Below are 6,387 nucleotides of genomic sequence, written 5' to 3'. Positions count from 1 at the left end.
AACAAGGATTCAAATGAGATTTTTTTTCACTACAGGAATTACATGAACATTCAAGTCTTAAGACTCTCAGGAGTTGTCTTTAATCCACAACTCTCCCCCACGAAAATAATTTATTTCTGAATTGAAGGAAGCTCAGTGACATTTTTGCACTTCAATCATGGTCCACTAACTGCACCCCAAAAACACGGACGCCCGCTGAGCCCGCTGAGCCCACTGACGCCCTACATGTGGCTGCATCTTTCACGTTTATGACTTGGGATGATCCTGGATAGATCAGTTATAATGATACCCAGAAAGTAGGTGCGTTTATTTTGGAAACAAAATCAGTGACTCCAGATAGAACATTTACTAATTTTGACTGTCTCAAACAGAAACAAAAATTATGGGTCACCTTTACGGTATTTTTATTGCAGTGAAACTGACCCATGAAATTGTTTGTTCGAATTACTTTATGTGTACTGTAGAAGGGGCTTCCCAGCTGGTGCTCGTGGTAAAGAACTCACCTGCCAATGCAGGAGACACAAAAAGACACGGGTTCAATCCCTGGGTCGAAAACATTCTCTGGAGGAGGCCACAGCAAATCACTCCAGTATTATTGCCTGGAGAATCCAACGGACACAGGAGCCTGGTGGTCTGCAGCCCATGGGGTCACACAGAGCTGGACACGACTGATGTGACCGAGGGCAGCACAGCACACCGTGCAGGGGACGGGATAAAAGGAGACTGACTGTTTATGAACGAGGGCCTCATCTCAGATTCAGAATCTCTGACAGTGATGATCTGGACACATTCCCCGGGCTGGAGTTGGGACAAAGATTCAGTAGGAGGCAGCTGGACCCCCGTGGGGCGTGGACACTGAGAAAGCTCAGAAGTCACTGCTAAGCCTCCTCTTTGCTATGGTTACAGAAAATAAGAGCCTATTTTGAGAATTACAGTAATTTGGGGGAAATGTTTAAGGTAAAGGGAAATAAATTGCCCTACTAAAAAAAGAATCTTACAGGGAATCAGGAACCAATTTACAAACCATCAGAGCAGCTAACACCCAAGAGAACTTCCTCCAGCAGTGCTGCTCCGTCTTAGTAGACAGAGTCGTCCCGTGGGCCGGAGCCCAGAGAGAGGGTTCGGGGAGGCTGAGCTGGGCTGCGAGGGGAGAGACGAGGAAGGCAGAGAGCTGAGAAATACAGGAGAGACGTAGCCTGGGCAGAGGCTGAGAACGAGGGGGGCCCACTGACCTGAAAAGTCAGGTTTCTGGAGGAAGTTTGCAATGTAACACTGGAAATGGCAATTCTCCTAAAATTCATCTGTCATTTTTATGAAAACCCAAGCAAACTCCCACCGGGGTATTTTGTGGGTCTTTACAAGCTGTTTCTAAGAAAAAAGAATTATGAAATATTAAAGGCCCAGGAATAGTCAACACATGCAGGGAGAGGGGCCCCGACTACCAGACACCAGTATTTATTATGAAGCTGTTGAAAGGACACGACTTAGAGACTGACTGACATTGAGGGGAAGACAGTGTGGAAACTGGAAATCCACAGCTATAGGAGCTTAGGGTCCTCGTGGTTCAGAGAAAGAAGAGAGTCCCGAGCAGAGATTATTCATGTGGGAAAACTAATGACCTTGGATCCCTAGTTTACAGGGCCTATAAAGCAATTCCAGGTGGTTTTAGGACACGTCTGGAGCAAATCCTTTAAAGCTTTAGTGCAACATACAAGTGTATTTCTTTCTTCCTATCCTGGGGGTAAGGAAGAAATTCTTATATAAGACTCAACAACAACAACAAAATATATTTGATTATATGAAAATTAGAAGGTCTGTTCATCTTAAAGCCACATCAAGAAAGAACACACAGACTACAAGGAAGAAAATATCCTCTGTGCACTTTAACTGAGAATCAGTGTCAAGAATATATAAAGAACTAAAAGCAATAGTAAAATGATAACCCAGCAAGAAAAAAAATAGTGGCAAAGCTCTGCCAAGCATTTCAGAGCAGAGACAACACAACATTCAGCGAGGACATTGAGAGGTCGCCGCCCTCATTAGTGGTCAGAGAACCACACACCACAGTGTCTGATTCGTGGGTGGGTGGAGGGGCAGGGGAGGGACCGCTCGAGAATTTTCATGAGTTGCATGAGTTCCAGGTTCCCAGCTGCTGCGGTTTAGAGACTAAACTCTAGTAAGTAGTGACTTAAAGAACAGCTCTTGAAACATAAAGAACACAGGCAACAAAATCGGAACCAAACATTCCTCCTCAGACACACACACATCCTGCTAACGCTGTTGGATGAACACATCAGGAGAACCACAGACAAGACTCAGGACAGCGTTGCCTGTAGCTGGGCAGCTGGGGGTGGAGAGCAGAGGGGTGGGGATGGGGGAACACAGATGTGAGCTGCAGGGTGGCAGTCCTCTGCTCCAGTCGTATACGTCTTGGGTGTTAATCAAATAACTAACACCAAATAAATGAATAAATAAAATATAAGATGGCTGGAGAGACAAGCATGAACGGAAGGCGGGAAAATGTCATGACTCGGGGCAACGGTTAGTTCCATTGTATGAACTTGAATTCTACTTAAAAACACATTGATGCCAGAATTGACAGCACGTGAAGAAGTCTGCTGGCTCTTGGCAGGGTCTTGGGGAGCCAGTTCCAAGCTGGAGGCATCCAGGAACCCTGCTGGGAGATGCTGGGAGAAACAGAGGCAAAGGGGTTTTGTATGAGCCTGGCCTGCCGTCCATCCAAGGCAAGTCATCACCCTGATCCAATAAGGCTGATGCCCCTATGAAAGTGGACGTCTGGACGCAGGGGGAGGACGGTGAGAAGACCCTGGGCTCTTGGACTCCAGGCCTGCAGGCTGGGAGAACAGACATTTCAGTGTTTGAGCCCCCTCCCATCCATAGCATTTTGTTAGGCAGCAGCAGCATCCTGAGCTGACTTGTACGTTCACACCTCGTGACGTCACCACACAGGCGGGGCCTTAGAGCTGGGAGTGTGAGCTCCCTGCCACTGCCCCCTGGTGACTGAAGGTGGAAGTTACCTCTTTTCAGGGATGTCACCCCTGCGGCTTGCAGGCTGGGCCCCAGGCCACGCAGGGGCTAAGTGTCACATGGGGATCTGAGCCGGGTCTGCACCTCCAGGTCCCAGCTGGCTTCGCTCCGACAGTCTGGGGTTGTTTCCTGAGACCCGCGGGAAAGTGCTGGTGCCTGTGGGGGCAGGGGGACGGCAGTTGGGGAGGGACCCAGAGGCAAGGCTGAGGTTCTCCTCCAGGCCCTGGTGGTCTCTCTCAGCCCAGCCACGGCTTCTAGACCCTCTGGATCCCAATTCAGAGTCCGCTGCTAGTGGTCTCTGCCCCTCTCCCCCACGGCTCATCCTGGGAACCCTGTTCAGATGGACCCAAACTTCCAGGGACGGTCAGGGCCAGCCGGACCTCTGAGTGTTCCCTCGGGTGGGTGAGCACAGCCTGTGACCTGTGACCGTAGGAGCTTCCTCCCACACCGGGAGGCCCGCCTTGCTTTCCGCAGTGGAAGTTTATAGCTCTCCAGACCTTCTCTCTCAAGCTCGAGTCTCCAGACTACAATCCCCGTCTCCAGGAGGGTGAGTTAATTTAGCCTGACGCTCTGTTTTTACCTTCCTTTTTTGGTTGGCTAACTTTTTCAACTAGGTCACTGCCTCAGAGGTCATCGGGCAGATCAAATGCAGCAAAAGCCAGCAATTAGTCAGGAGCTTAACCGCTTTCCTGTGAATTGTGCTAAAAATCCATTGCTTCCTTCACTGTTTTGAAGACGCTGTGTCGCTGACAATGATGTGTTCATTGGCATCCAAGCCTGTGTTGAAAGTATATCTGAAAAAGGTTTTCATTTGTACTAGCTTTGTTTATATAGCCCAGACGCTAAATAAAACTTTAGACTTGAAAGGCCTACGTTTTTCAGTGACTTGCATATCTTGTTCTGGAATATCTTTGAATTGGCTCCAACCACCTTTCTGTGGACTTTGTAACTTAGCCGTGTTTGCTCATGGAATTCTTCTCTTAACTAAATTCCCCAAACCCTGGCCCTCCTCTCAAAACTGCATTTTTCCTCCTTTTGGGGCTTTAAAACACGCATCATAGCTCTGAACAGATTTTCCCTGATACCTGTAAGAACTGCTATTTTCGCAGCAGGAGGAGCCCGGACTTGGCTTCACACTCCAGCAGAGCAGGCTCCTTTCCTTTCTGCCTGCTGGGCCGCCTCCTCCCTGGCCTCACCCTCTGCCTTTGAACTCCAGACGTCCTTCTGCAGCTTGGCCTCCCGGCTGAGCCTGGGCTTCCGGTCAGGGAAGCGCAGCGCCGCGCCCTTCGGGTACTTACTGCAATTCTTGTTACAAGCACAAAGAGCTAGGAAAGCCTCGGCTCCGTGCCTGAGCCACGTCTTTGGACTTTGCTGGGTCTCGAATCCCTCTTAACTTAGAACAGCAAGCATTTTGCTATGAGAAACCAGCCTTCCCCTATTTAACGAGCAACGAGATGCTTCCCGGGTGGGTCAGGTGTTAATCTGCCTGCACTGCGAGAGACCTGGGCTCGATCCCTGGGTCATGAAGATCCCCTGTAGAAGGGAATGGCCACCCACTCCAGTATTCTTGCCTGGAGAATCCCACGGACAGAGCTAACCCTAACCCTATGATCCATGGGGTCACAAAGAGCTGGACACACGACATGAAAATAGGAATTTTTGACCTTTGCTAACATTGAACAGATGGTGCGTTCCAAAGTGAGATGACTGGGTACAGAGAAGGATGAACAAGAAAGGCAGCCAGGGGTCAGGAGCGGGGCGCCCTCCTCCTTGGGGGGAGGGTGCATCCCCTCCAGCTTCATCCAAGGACAGCCTTAAGGAGGACCACGTATTCCTTGACAGGTCACTGGGCCTCGTGTCTGATCCCATCTGGGAACTTACAGGACGAGGCCGGGCAGGGCAGCAAACCTGAGTAGGGGTGAAGTCACGGTTCTGCGGGACAGCGGCCTTCCTGGGGCCAGCTGAGCTTTTGAGGTGCAGACTCCTGGACGCTAGGTGTGTGCACGTGTGTCGTACATGCCCGCGTGTGAGTGCATGCTCACATGTGTTAGTGAGGAGAGCACAGGGGTGGGAGGTAAGCTTGTGGACAGGACACGGCCGTGACTGTGGGCCTTCCCAGCTCCCATGCAGGATGACTGCTGCAGGGACCCCGGGGCAGCCACAGAAGTGACCACCTTGGCGTCTTGCCACACAGTCACAGCCCCCACATCTCTGGAGGCCAGAACTCTGAAGCCAGGGGGTGAGCAGGGCCGAGCTCCCTCCAGAGGCCCTGTGGAGGAGCCCTCTGCCTCTTGCAGGCCCTGGCGGCGGCCGCAGTCCCCGACCCAGGACGCACCCCGCCCATCCCTGTCTGCATCTCCACGCACTATCTTTCCTGTGTCCCTGTGGCTTGAACTCTCCTCTCCCTTTTTTTTTTTTTTTTTTTAACAGCCACCAGCTGCTGGATTAAGAGCCCACCCAAATCCAGGAGGACTTCCTCTTGACATCCCTAACTTGGTGGCCTCGGTGAGGGTGTCATCTCCAACTGAGGTCAGAGTCACGGGTACTGGGCATTAAGACCTGGGCACATCTTTGGGGGAGCACGAGCCGACCTGCCGCCAATGCCTGGGGCTGATCGAGAGGGGCGGACGAAGTCCCGGTGACTCAGGGCAGGGAACGGCCAGAGTCCATGTGTCCCCGTGAGAGTGCTCAGCGCTCTGACAGTGAATCCCGTTAGTGGGCTCACAGTGGGCCCCAGGGCCTGCGGGTGAGGAGGGGCCTACTTGCGGCAGGTGGGGGAGGACCGAGCACGGGACCCTTAGGACATGGCCGCTCCCGTGGAAGCAGGGCCGCAGCTGGAGTCCCGGGCACCGTGTTGTGCCTCCCGTGGCGGTGCCCCCCGTTCTTCCTGACTGTCCGCATCTCCACCCCTTCCTCCTAGCGCCGGCTCCCTGCTCCTGGCAGGGACTCCACTGGGGGTTCCGGCCTGAGGAAGTCACCCAGCTTTCAGGGGAAGATGTACTTTGTGTTCTAAGCCTCAGCAGCGGCGGGACCTCACCCAGGACTCCCCAGTCCTGCAGGAGCACGTGCTGCAGAGATGCCATCAGGGGCCCTGCCCTGGGACCATGTGCCTTCTGCTGCGACCACGCAAGGCGTGGAGGGCCGTTCTCGAGGGGAGGGTCTGGAACGCTGCCCTTGGCCGTGTGCTCATCCGCGTCTTCCCCTTGGGTCGTCCTCAGGGCAGGACACGACTGGATTCAACACGCCGTGGCTCTGCCGGCTGCCGGGGCGCTGGGGGCGTGGAGGGTGAGCACCCACGCCCAGGGTAGAAGGCACTTGCCGTGCCAGATGGGCTCTGGG

At 52.8% G+C, this 6,387-nt stretch overlaps 1 long non-coding RNA gene across 2 annotated transcripts; it reads right to left on the bottom strand.

The window, feature by feature from the left end:
- Positions 1 to 739: 739 nt before the first annotated feature.
- Positions 740 to 4,337, bottom strand: LOC129620252 (uncharacterized). 2 transcript variants are annotated; one of them, XR_008698458.1, is made up of 3 exons: positions 4,134 to 4,337; positions 3,039 to 3,204; positions 740 to 2,855 (listed from the first exon to the last, which is right to left on the bottom strand). It is a non-coding gene; the product is annotated as an uncharacterized LOC129620252 (long non-coding RNA). The 2 variants fall into 2 exon arrangements; XR_008698459.1 differs by having other exon boundaries at positions 740 to 2,687.
- Positions 4,338 to 6,387: the final 2,050 nt, after the last annotated feature.

The sequence above is a fragment of the Bubalus kerabau genome, chromosome 9 (genome assembly GCF_029407905.1).
Source record: "Bubalus kerabau isolate K-KA32 ecotype Philippines breed swamp buffalo chromosome 9, PCC_UOA_SB_1v2, whole genome shotgun sequence".
Classification (NCBI taxonomy): Eukaryota; Metazoa; Chordata; class Mammalia; order Artiodactyla; family Bovidae; genus Bubalus; species Bubalus kerabau.
The sequence above is the reverse complement of the archived record's forward strand: the minus strand, read 5'-3'. Positions and strand labels throughout refer to the sequence as shown.